This window comes from Adelges cooleyi, unplaced genomic scaffold, assembly GCF_023614345.1.
Source record: "Adelges cooleyi isolate 19-005CV unplaced genomic scaffold, UGA_ACOO_1.1 ACOO_flye_CR_arks_rails_tigmint_CR_PRNA_784, whole genome shotgun sequence".
Lineage (NCBI taxonomy): Eukaryota > Metazoa > Arthropoda > Insecta > Hemiptera > Adelgidae > Adelges > Adelges cooleyi.
Window position 1 is genome coordinate 2,114,334 of NW_026096496.1, and position 14,241 is coordinate 2,128,574.

The 14,241-nt window shown below is 30.8% G+C and overlaps 1 protein-coding gene across 9 annotated transcripts in view; it reads right to left on the reverse strand.

Moving 5' to 3' along the window:
• Nucleotides 1–14,241, reverse strand: part of LOC126845342 (protein alan shepard) — a 124,199-nt gene that overhangs the window by 42,407 nt on the left and 67,551 nt on the right. The window contains exon 1 of one of the 9 annotated variants that reach the window (XM_050584003.1): nucleotides 9,430–9,561. The exons of the other annotated variants lie outside the window; for them this stretch is intronic. The gene's annotated coding sequence lies outside the window, so the exon portion shown is untranslated. Of the gene's footprint in view, nucleotides 1–9,429; nucleotides 9,562–14,241 lie in introns of those variants that run through there. 9 annotated transcript variants of the gene reach the window in all.

The window sequence follows — 14,241 nt, forward strand, 5'->3', positions numbered from 1 at the left end:
TTTTTTTTTTTTTAATTTTATATTAGGTTGTGTTTCGAATTCACTGATAAACGGGTATAATACAGGCAAGTCAGGATTGATGTAGTAGAAGTTAGAGAGAACCTTTCTGGAAAAGATTTAGATTATGTCCAAAGGTGAATATGAATGGAAATAGTGCCGGTCCCTTTTTTCTTAAATTTTCTATTTCTCTGTGCTCTGTATATATAATACACTGGACTCGAAGCTAAACGGTTTTCAGCAGAGCACTCGATTAAACTGGCACCGCAGATAAGCCTCGAGTGTCGTTCGCAAAATATATAGACAGTGTGCGGGTCGTGTAATCGATATATGGCGTACATCCGTATTGGCTGGCATAATATATGTATTTTTCAACATGGTAATATTGGAAATGCACACAAAATATAAGACGTTTAACTGGCAATAAGACGTTTCCCAACCGCACCCGACGGGTGGTGGCGCATTCGGACACCGATTAGAGGAGGATTGGAGCCGTTTTTTAAAAATAGTAATAATAATAATAATATATAATAATATTATGGGCTTGTTAAACGAACGCTAGCCGCCAGTAATAATAATAATTAATCGACGGGTATTAAATTAAAACACACTAACGACTTTATCTAGTTCCGACCATCCTGTACTAGCATGATTATATAATTTATTTGTTTTAAATACCGCATATGAACTTAACTGTCGACCAATTAAAAAAAAAAATATGAAAAATAAACGCGTCTCGGATATGTTCGTTTTCTTAGCGTTTATCGGCCTCTTGTCTGAGAGAGAGAGATGGGTATTAATTATACTGTTAACGGTTTTTTTTTCTGTTGCAATTACCCCGTTACTCGTGTGCGGCAATTATCAAAACACACATAACCGAACAACCTTCTCGCTCATCACAGACACACATAAAAAAAACCTCAACGGTGTGACGACCGACCAAAAGAAAAAAATAAATAAATAAACCGGTTACGGTCGGCGATGGGAAAAAATTCTGTAAACGACCAGAAAACCGAAAAAAAATTATCATACTTAACGAACGCGGCGTGAAAGTTTACTGTGGGTTAGGTATATTTAGGAGAGAAGTTTCAACCACCCTGCCCCTTAAGAGGTTTTGATTAGCTGTTCGAGTTACACTTTTGTGTAATATCATTTATAGACGTTGCTATTGATTGTGTGTACACATTTTATTTTGGCTCTTTTCTAGTTCTATTTGAATAAACAACACAATAAACATAATATGCAAACGGCTAGATCGTTTGTAAATTTACAATACCTGTAAAATGATTTCTTATTTGTATAAAATAGTCTTAAATGGGTACTTCTTGTTTTATTTTGTTTTTTAACTATTCTATATTATTTATTTAGGTAAAAAATGAAATACACTCTTACCGGTCGAGTCTAGATTTGGACAAAATAAGATTATTGACAGTTTTGGATTGAGATGGTAAAAACAAAACCTGATCTACAACAACAACAACGTTGACACTTTATAATTGCTTAATTTTGGCTCGACTGCTGTTTTAGTTTTAGTTGATTTTTTTTTTCGTCAGATGATAATACAGTATGTAGTTTTGAAAAAAAAACATATCTGGGTCAATGATTAATCGTTCAAAAAAAAAAAAACCAGTCGCCGAAATATGTGCACGGTTTGCGCTTTTAACTGCAATAACAATAACGATAATGATTAAATAATTAAAAAAAAAAAAGAACTCAAATTAAAAACGCCAACGTAATCTAAGCCCCTGCTCGAAGGTTTTAAATAACATTAATTACTATAATAATAATAATAATATGATATGCACCGGATCGTACGATGGCACACACACACACACATGTTATTAAATTTTCATGCACCGTAAAATGCAATAAACTATAAATTAAACGCGTTAAATAGTTTTTAAAAAAACGTTAATTATATTATAACAAACATGAAAAAAACAATAACCGTTGCCGAGCACTAACAGATATTTTTTTGTGACAGTGCAAAACCGTCGAATAATAATATTTTTTATTTTGGCTTTTGATTCACTTGGCCAACCGATAACGTGCGCCAAAAACACACCTTAAAACATTGACAACGTTAAAAAAAAGCTAGTGAATACATTAAAAAAATTACTAAACCTGTATTGAGTGAATTTTTTATTTATGAAACGTGATAAGTCACAATTTTTGTTGAAAATTACTTTTTTTTTTTTATAAATGCAATATGTTTTTTGGCTCGATAGACGGATTCGTTTTTATTTTTGAAAGTAAGGTTGGGCATTATTTAGATAATTATTTATCTAAATAAATATTTAATTCTTTTTTTTTTTACTAGAATTATTTTTTTATGGCGATTTTTAAGTCATGCAAAAAGTTTCTATTAAAGGTTTTATATATTAGCAATGAACGTTTGGTTAAGTAGTTTTGGTTTACATCACTCTATTGTGCACAATCCCGTTTATGATTTAGTATGGTTTATTTATGAAAACATTTTAAAAGTGACTCACTTGTTTGTGGAAAGGGTCAGTTAAAACTCTTACCGTTGGTTAAAAAATAAATTTGATCAATTGATATTCACAAATTTAAATAAGTATTATAGTGTGCAAGAGAATGAAAAAAATGTTTATTTCAAGACAAATTGTATGTGAAAAACAGTTATTTTTTAATTCTTGGACTTCATAAATAATCGATTCATGTAAGATTAGGTAAGGCAAGGTAACCTAACCTAAACAAGTCGAGTGAATTTAAATAAATCAAATTAAAAAACAAAGCGACAAAAAAAAAATCACCGATAAAAGGTGTAATTATTACAAAAGAAATTATATTCATCGAATCATAAACAAAAATTAAAAGTTTAAATAGGATGTGTAGACAAAAAAAAGAAGGAAAAACGTAACCCAGAATTTCGTAGACGGTATTGAAAATGAATGTAAACCCAAACAATAATAAAAAAAAACAATTACAAATTTATTATTCTATAAAGAAACCGAAAACATTATTTATTGTTTGTCGAAATCAAAACCGAAAGATATATTTTTTATTTCATTCATATATTTTCAACGTTAAGTGCTGATTAATCCAAAACCATCATGCACTGGTGTATGCATTTTTTTTTCAATAATTTTAGGTATAGTTTAAAAAAACGGTGCAAAATGATGGTAAAAACGTGACAAAACAATATTACTGCCAGTAATCAAAACAAAACCAAATAAATCTGAGCAATTTTTTCCCCACTTTTCGTTTATTATTTTTTTTTTATACTATTAAAAAATCCAAATTTTTTATTATTTAAGTTATTACCAAAACCACTACTCCTAACCTGAAAGATTATTTTGTATCCAAGCAGGGACAATACAGTATGTATTATTATATACAATTAATTATACAACAAATAAAAAACCTCTTCTCCTTGAGACTTATATATTGCAACGAAGAGCGTCGGGCGAGACGTCATTGTTTTTTAGCTATTTTTTATACACGTGTACAGCTCTAAGTAAAACGTTTTTAAATAAATAACGCGTGTATAATGTAAGAAAAAAAAATTATAAATAATTTATATAGTTATTATATAATTTATACGCATAGGTACAAGGAAGTTATGTCCGAGGTATATGTGCAAAGATCACAAACGTGCACGGTCGGTCGGGTGGTGTTGGCGGCGAAGGGTAAATTGTAATAATAATAAAAACTATAATATATTAGTATATATTGTATATAATTTATTAAAATATACTAAATTAAATTGTATATATTAATATTATGTGACGCGTTCGGAGTTGGCTCAAACGGCAAAGCTGTGGTAAATAATTATCCGATGATTATTACAGACAGACAGACTGCTGGTTACTACACACCACACACACAAGTGTTTTAACTTTAAAAAGTTGTACTCGTTTAGTTTTTTACAAATCAACCTAATTTTATTTTACAACTAAGCATATGTATATTTTATAATAATTATTAGTGTTTCAAGAGGGAAATTTATAAGTGTGGTACACTTTAAAAAATATTTTTTTTATTTTTATCTATTATCATAATTAATAATATATAGGTAAATACAACGATTAAAAATTAATAGCAAACGTACAACAACCTAACCTAACCTAACCTAACCCGAACCTGGTCATTTTTTTATTGAAATAATAAAAAATATTTGTTTTAATTAAAGAGTTATTTGAACAAATTTACAGTCTATAATTTCTATGTAAATATTTATTTAAATAGATTTGTATTTGACTATAAAGTGTCCCGGTTAATTTGAATAAAAAAAATAATGTATTTCATTTTATTATTGTAATTTGTGTTTACATGAAAAAAAATTATTTAAATAAATTCTAGGTTTGACCTAACTTAACATAACGTTAAACAACATGTAATAATAATCATAATACCTCCTCCTATAGGCGTAGAGAACAAACGGGCGGAATATGTTAAAACGAAAATAGCCTAAACCGTGTAGATAAAAGTCCAGTGGGTGTGTGTTAAATGTATTAACCATGCGCTACTTGCTTGACATTTTTTTTTTTGTCTTTTTTTATCATTTCGACACCACGACTTTTATCGCCACCGTGTAAATGTGGCTTTTGTGTTTATTTAATAAAAAAACAAATTGACAACAATAATGATATGTATTGAGAAACGACAAAAAAAAAAAACAACACAATAATATCAAATGTTATCTCTCAGCCACCCACTTTGAAGTATCGATGCACATTGTACATAATAATAATAAACGACTAGATGATAAACAAAACGGATGGGCGGTTGTGTAGAGAGACCTTATCATGACACACGACAAATAACATGACCATATTATTGTAGCTGCTGATACTTTGAATTAAAAAAGGCAGCATAATAATTTTACTCTTTGTGAATACCTCAAAATATCCACCGCAAGTCGTTCCATAAAACATATCAAATATTATATAGACAGAACGTGAAACTTTACACTATAAAAATTTCTTTTTTTTTAATCTGTTTGGTTAGGTTAGATAACACTTTTAGACACCTCGCATTTTGACATTATTTTTTAGTGCAATTTTCCGGCTCTTTTCTTTTTATTTAGTTATAGTTAGTTTATTTTTGTTATTTATATAAATACATAACAAAATAAGGTCTGCGAATACCTTAGAAGTTATTTAAAATCTGTTTTTATTTACTATTTCAAAAAAAAAAAATTAACCGATTCGAATAATTTATTATTATTCCAACTTCAACAAATAATATTACCAACATTTTTTTGTTTTACCGTTAATTATTTTACTAATTTCTCATACTTCATTACTTTAAACATATTTTATTATTTGATAAAATCGTTTTTTCTCCCATAATATTTAATTACATCTAAATTTTCATTTACAAAAAAAAACTATTGTCCGGGTCAGGTGGGGTAACCTAACTACCGACATTTAAAAAAAATATATAATACAATAATTGGTTATAGACACTTTATGGGATATTCTGTATTCTGTACATAATAATATTATACATCTGGTGTGTGTATTTTATGGGAAGCGTTATCGCCAAGAGATAAGAAAATACCGAGTCAAAGGGCGATTGATGATTTTTATTATTATAGTTCATTTCGTCGTTTATCGCTGCTCGAAGAACTGGAAAGTCTTATTATTATTATATTGTACATGACACAAACTGAGTTAATCGTCCGAATGATATAATAATAATATAATATGTTATTCATTGTGTTCCTCTGTTTTGTGTGTGTGTGTGTGTACGTTAAAAAGCAATTTTAAATAATTACATAACGCATACCTAACTGATAGGACACTGTAATAATAATTGTATTTCCATTAAAAACCGTCCAATAATACGCGATAATAAATGTACATTAAATTTATATATTAGAATTGATAATAAAAAAAAAATTAAAAACATACAAATAATACTTATTGGAACACATAAATGTAATACCGTCGCGGGTACAGAAGTCATATTTTTCTATATTATCATTATTATCGATGTACTAAAATTAGTGTCTAATATGTAAAATAAAATGTCAAGCTTGAATTCATTTTCAGTAATTTTCAGTTATTCGATTAAACCACTTTGAGACAATCATTCTACTACTGAGAAACGGGTCGGGTTAATATGTATTTGTGATTTATTTCCAGTGTAGTACATACAAGTTGTATAGAATTTTGTTGTTCGATTTGTGTTTTTGTCAATTATCTGAGAAATTCATAAAAATCAAGAAAATCATTCAAAACGAATAGGTACTATGTATATATACAATAATTGGCCAGTGTTTGTGGGACACCCTGTAGTGTGTGTGCACTGTAAAACTGGTATACTATTATTTTTCAACCAGTTTGGAGTAGTGACGTTGGCGTTATTCAAACAAAACCCGACGTGTGTTTAGAGCTGTGTTGATAGCGATATTATTATTATTAGTTACTATTTTTGGTTGTAAAAACGACACACAGAAACAATAGTGAGTGTAGTATTTGGCTCTTGTTCTCAGAAGTCGACCCGGTCGTTTGGAACAGAACTAATTCGTTTTGGACACACTTTTGTCGGGAAAGTATCTAATTTCATTCGTGTTAGGTTTTATTTGGAGAAAAAAAAAACAAGCATTTGTTGCCGGCGGTTTGTTTGCTAAATTTTATTCTATTTAAATCAATTATCGCATATAAATAAATCTGTAATAACTAATAATATTATGTTGGAATAATTTTTGTTTATTGTTTATCTATGTTTAATGATAGTATAATATGTTTTGTCTTGTAATGTCGATTCGATAACCTTTTACTCGGTTTTTTTTTCAAACACTAATACAAAGATTTGAACCTTCAAGTCCCAACACAGTCTAGGAAATCTCTTAATCTTTATCCGAATTAAGAGACAAACATCATCAAATTCAATGCAAACACAATGTCAGTTCGGTTTAATTAAACGTTAGTCAATATTATCTAACACTATAACTTATTATCTATATATTGTATAGATCACGAGCATCACCAACATCATAAGTAATATAATATATATTAGTCATAGCTAATTTAACAGCGGCTAATGAACTGTGTATTCGATTAATAGTTTTAAGAACAATACAAAAAGTCACTATTTGTTTTATGACTCAAAATGTACACAACCGAAAATTGATATTACAATTAATAGTCAAATAACTGTTTCGAATTGAACCAATTTTGTTTACTTTTATTTTTTTTTTATGTTTATAATCTATTAAAAAGACTGCTTAGTTGAAATATATATTATGTGACAAACAAACCACCAATAGTCAATATATTATATACAAAAAAATATTAAAGTTATAGTTCAACGGAATAGAATGCAAGTAAAGTACACAACAAAATATATTCATATTTGATTTATATCAGAGGAAATGTCTGTACAAAAGTGATTAACTAGAAATTACTTATTAAGAATGTTAATTGCGCTAATTATCAAAAATTAAAAATAAAGAATTGGAATTTTCATTACTTGTTGGGTTAGGTTAGACGAACAAGTTGCTTGTTGTTTTACTAAGGGAATTAAAGAGACTTAATCTATAACTTATATGAAAAAAAAACTCGGTCAACCTTGATAACTTATCCAAGTTTTTTTTTTGTATGTTAGGTTTAATAACATATTATTTACATTTTAAAAATATTAGGATTTTTTTTTTATGTCTTACGGATTAGTTTGGATTGAGATAGGTTAGGTTGAAATATGATATATTTACAGCCTAAAATTTAAGACTAATTTTTTTTTTTTACTGTCTTATAGATTAGATAAGAATAAAACATGTCCTCATCGACGATGAGACGGTGTTGGAAATATTGAGAATGAAAAAAAAGGGCGCATCCCAACGGCCGGTGTATGCAATATGATTATATTAATTTTTATTTAATATATATATTATGTTTATCTTATCAACAGACAAACGCGGACGGTTCAAAAAGAACTCAACCGGATACACATGTGTTAGGTCCAAAATGTTAACAGTAGATTTTATTTTATATAACATATATATTTTATTTTTTTACCAAACACTGCAATTCATAATGCCACGACCTCCTCCTGCCATCGACAAACACATCTCGCCTATTGTCGCAGCCAACGCACAACACTAACTTTATAATATATAGCGAACGAGCAGCAGAGCAATGAGTCATGGCAATTTGTTTTTTATTTTTCAACCGTTGGATTCAGCACAAGTGTACTTGCACACATACAATTGCATACATAGCGATCAAAAGTCTATAATGTAACACTACAACGTTTTCCTAGGAAATTGTTTAAACTTAAAAGTCAATATTTGCTGGCCAACCGTTTAAGGTTAGGATTAGGTTTAAAGTCGAAAAAATTACATATTGTCTTGTATAAAAAAACAATTTTAACTGTACTTTGAAATTATTAAAAAATAATTTGAATTGGGTTAAATAACATATTATTTACTTAACGTTATTATTTTTTTTTTAATAAAAATAATGTCTTGCGCTATTTGTTTGATTGGGTTTTTAGTTTGGTTGAGTCTAACGACGTTTTTACTTTATTTAAAAAATACAAATACGTTTTATTCTTTGATTAGGTTAGGTTAGGTTAAAATGTTAAAATATATTAATTTGATTACTAATGTATAGAGTTAGGTTAGGTTTATTAACGACATTATAAATATTTAGTTTTCCGTCTGATTGGTTTAAATTACATTGTTTTACATATATATATATATATAATATATTCTTAAACAAATTTTAATAAATTCGTTAGGTTAGATTTCAGTGGCCCCGTTTTGTCGTAAACACCATTCCTGACACTCTGCGGCTTGTACACACTCACCAAAATCATATAAAAATATCATTAGCTTAACAGCTATGATATTATAGAAAAATCAAAAATCAAATATTTTCTGACAACTAAAAATTAAACTAAACCGCATCGCGGTACAATTTTGGGAAACGAAAAATCATACTTAGACTTGAAATCAAATTGAATTTATAATATAAGAATAGATACTGTATAAATATGTTGTATCAACAAAATTGTTTTAAAACTTTGAGGAAGTATTTTCACAATATTACAACTATTATTTTAAAATACATTTTCGCCGTTTAAAAATAATGATAATTTAAATATATATATATATTTAAAACAATAGATTTTGCTGGGTTTTTTCGTTATGTCTTTTTCTTAGCTTTTTTTTTTAAATTAATTTTAATTTTCAATTAGTTATTGCAAAATATCCATACTTTCGCCCGTCTACGACATTGTAGACGGGCAATATGACATTATATGTATTCAGTTTTTTGTTTTTTACCTTTAACGTGCCGACGAATAATAACATAATTATTAAAATAGCAATTTTTTACCGTCAGTCGTTTTTCTAGTCAGACAAAAAAAAAACCGCCACGTTTTATAAATATAGATATATCTAAATGCTTAAAACAATTTTTTTTAAATATAATATATACACACTATATGTTACTATACCGGATCACAGGAGTCACGTACGTGTCGTCGCCGTAGCCTAAGCTATCCCGAGCTCGTTTACCTATTACAAAGGTTATTATAAGGCTAGATGTGTATAATTTCAAAATTTTGTATACTCGGTAGTATACTTGACAAGAGTTAACGAAAAAAAAAACATACATACACACACGAACAGCCGACAGCGAACGACTACCGACCGGCGATGAAAACATTCACCAAGGACTAACACTGACAAGATTAAAAAGGGATCGTCGTCGTCGTCTCCAGAGTGCCACCCGAACCGTGTAGTATCTATCTTATCTCCTGACACGTTTATCACCGTACAACGTTATATACAATAATATACATACATATTTCCAATGTATAATTCCACACGGTTGATAACGGCTAGGGAAATCGGCGTGGGCGTCGCGCACGATACGAGCCGTTGGATTATATTATTATAATTTTTTTTATATTTATTTTACCAAGAATATACTAGCAAGATCAATATACAGCGAGACATCCGCAGCGCAGCACTATGGCTAGATTAAAAAGAGATAATATATTTTAACACCCGTCTCTCGTCGGCACAGATAACGGCCAACAGAAGCCAACAGGCTCTTCGTCGGGGTTAGGTTTCGGATGATGATGATAATATCTTATATTATATTATACTTGCAAAGACATTAAACGGAACGCGACGGAGTTGCAAGGTTTTTATCAGCGAAATCCTCAAAGGGTTAGGTTTAACGCGAGATACGCTAATAATAATTAGTTATTTGGAAACTTTGGAATAACTTCAAAAGTTCAAACACACCTACCTAAATACCAAAATTGGTTATCGGCCGGTCGAAACTTTCGGAAAAATTATTCTTAGTTTAAAACTGCAATTAAACATGAAAATATAATATGTTACAATTTAAAATCGATAAAAACGGTGCAAAATATTTACCTGAAAGTTTTATCATATAATTGCGAACGACAAAATGTTTGACATGTTTTAAAAAAAAAAAAAAAACTACAAAATTTATCGAGCAAATGTATTTTTCTTTTGAAAATTGAGGCTATAAAATCTGCTTTATATTTGCTTTAATGCTGAAAAGTATACTACTTTTATGGCCAACGGTATTTATTTATCACTTAACTTGATGTACAAGGTCATCCGAATGTTTATGTCATAGTAATTGTCTACTAAAAGCACAACAATGATGCAATGTAAACATTGCGTTTCTTTTATTTTTTCAATGTTTATTACAAATCAAAAGTAACAAAAATTTGTAGTAATAAATCAACTTAAACTCGTGTTTTTTCTTCTTCTAACAACTTTTACAACGAACGACCCCCATATATATATATATAATTTTTCACCGTTAACACATTTCAATTGTGATTGGTATTCGGGCGGTTTTTGAACCGAAAATACACTTTGTTCGCTTAACAAAAAAATGTACTGTAACATCTTTGTAGAATTTTTTTAGATTATGGCATCAGCTGTTTATGGGAGAGTCGACCGGGTTGCGAAAACGCGTGCCGGTATGCGGAAGCGGCCGACCGTCGCGGTAGGTAAATAGGAACGAGGAATGAAAAATCTAAAAAAATGTATGTAAAAAAAAAAAAATACCTCTTAATGAAACACACCACAGTGTTAAAATAACACTGCGCAAACACCGTCGGGTTGGAGTAGGTTAAACAGAGAGAGAGAGAGAGTGTGTGGTGTGTTTGTGCGAGAGAGGAAGACACATCATATTAAGATACTTGCGGTGGGATAAGATTGCTGGCAGACCGGCCAACAATCGTGTAGGAGAAAGACCTTGCAGATGAATAGCGCAAACCAAACGCATCGGTTGCATTTTTAACGACCTTGTCGCAATGGAAATGAATAAAAAACAGACACACACATATACACACAATAAAATAATATACCGGATGATGTGTCTGAAACAATATTACAACTCTGCGGTTTTTCTTTTTGTAGACAAATCTTCTTGCCTAACCCCAAACAATCTTGAAGTTCTATAGAGCCTTAGCGACTCTTCTTATCTACACTGATGAGTAAGTACAGTAAGTACAGTACAGTGTAGTATTTATAAAGCGACCGAGCTGCTAAAGTGTACCTATTATTAATTGTTTTTCGGTATGGGTTTCTCAAACAAATTTTGATTTAGTATTTTATTCCAATTATTCACAGTGTGGCCCTCGACGGGGAGTCGTGTAAACCTAAACCCTCGGTCTCACAAGACACCGGCCGCTTAAGAAAAATTACAAAATGTTTGTTTAGTAATTTTTTTTACCGTTTTGTTGTCTCCGCCACACCACATAGATGATATTGCTCAGATAGCCCAGCACCGCATTGCCACGGATATCGGCTCTCTGTCTGTGAGAATCCAGCATATTATTATGTTGTATAATCGAGGAAAGGCAATATGGGAAGAAACCACGCTCTGTACATATATATATACACAACACATTCATTCCGCCGTCCACAGAATTATTATCATCGGTACATTATGTAATATACACACAGAGGACAGGCCACATATACACGGACACACTATACTTACAATATACTGTTACATTAATTGGTATTACTCGCGTGTGTATTATATATATATATATATATATATATACATAGAGCATCGGGGGCCAGCGGTATTAAGGGTTCGACGTTGTCGTACACAGCTGTATGACGACTTTTGGCTGTAATCTCTTGCTTTTCCTTTACCCCCGATACCCCGCCCCGAGGACCCTCCCCTCCTTCCCCTTTCCCCCGGTTTGTCCTAGTTGTGCTAGCCTTGGAACGACCATAATATTATACTCTCGGAAGCCATATACACATTCGAAACCCACCGAACGACAAATTATGTTTGTATATAAATATCGAGTCTATCTTGGACATTTCAAAAACCCTATACACTATTCTCTCTCACGATACTATACGCATCTGGTCGAGCACGTTGAAACTATATGATATCCATTCGGTTGGGTTTGATCATATCGACATAGGGGCAAAAAAATATCATTACCAGAGTCCATTACTCGATGTAAGTCAATTATTTCTGTCCCAACGTTGGGATACAGTACGACGAACAGCTACTTTAGGTTTGACTTTGAATGTCAAAAAAAAAAAAAACACTTATCTTGTAGCCTTTTATGCATGTAACGATATGCCAACATAATACTATATTCAACAGCTTGTAGTTGTCAGAAAACAATCAGGTTAACAAGAGTTAGATAATATTATAACTGGGATTGATGGTAGAATACAGATTGGAACCTTACATGGAATATACATATTTTTAATGCATACAGTAATGCGCTTCAGGAGATTTCGAAGAAACAAATACAGGGCTTACTTAACGTCCTATCGGTTAGCTGATCTCTATAAAAGCAAATTGACATAATATAATAAACGCGTCGAAAAAATAACAGACTACTTAGGTCGAGTGGTTGTGTGTAATTCTTTGCCTTTAAATGTAAAAAAAAAAAAGAGTATTTTAGAGTAAGCTATTCTAAAATATAACGCTGCTTATATTAAAAAATATATACTTTAACCCTATTATTAAATGAAGTATAAGTAATTTTACGGATGTATAATAAATAATATAATCGCGTAGAATTAAGAAACTGTCATATTTAATACGCATAAATAATTTTTGTTTTTTTTTTGCTCTTTGTAACTCATCTTTCTCACTAATACCCGTATTTTCTCGCTTAAATTGATTATTATTTTACTTCTATCCCATTGAAAACCTCCAATGAAATAAACCGGACGAGTTAGTTTAGGTTAGATTAGGCAAGATAAGCTCAGGTTAGGTTTTACAGAAATAACTTTCATAATATGTATTCGATGGTTAGGTTAGGTCTTAACCAGAGTAAACTGGACTGATTTTTCCCGGTTTTTTATTTTTAGAAAAAATGGTCTATGGATAAGAAGTGCTCAAGAAAATATTTTTCTCAGTGCTCGGCCACACCACATGTCCTCCGGTGACAGACAGGCTATATACAGAGTGTGTTTCACAAAGATTCCAACAAATGAAATAATTAGTGAATATTTTTAAGATTTCTTTTTTTTTTTTTTAATTAATTTACACTCATTTGCGCAATAAACTCTACGGTTTTTCATTGTTTCTTGGCTGTTTTACTTTTTATAAAAAAAAATGTTTTATCATTAAATATGGCTATTTCGTTAAGAACAATTTGCTGAGAATTTTTACTGGTCGACAACCAGTTTTGGAAAATTACTTTTAATGTTATTAAATGTTGAAATAGAGTTATTCGTATCAGCTAAAAACCGGTGGTTTTTTTAGCGCAAACGATTATAAACCAATTAAAACAAATTCCTAAACAATATCTCTTCTTAAAAATAGAGTTATTTTATTTTTCGAATCTTTGTCGAACACACTGTACATATTATACATTATATATAATTATGTCATTGCATTTTTTCGGGGTTGAAACACGGCTGTTGTCGTCGAGCTCGACGCCCGCCCCGCTGGGATATTTTTGTAAACTATATTATAACACAAGTGTGTGGTCTATAAGAAACCCTTGTTTTTATATTTTTCTGTTGCTTTCGTCTCGTTCTCCAATATTATGGACTTATATATTACACCGCGGTGGTTGTTTACCTAAGACGTCAGCTCCGGGACCGAGCCGGAGAATTTATTACACTGTCAATCGTCGATCGACGGTCGAGCAAATCGGTTCTTCCTGGCAAAGGCGAAATTAAAACCCCTAAACCAGCCCTCGGGACCAGGGGGAACGGGGAGGTGGTACTAATATATCGGCTGAAGTTTATCCCAAGCGGAAGAATGGGGGGGGGGGTTGGGA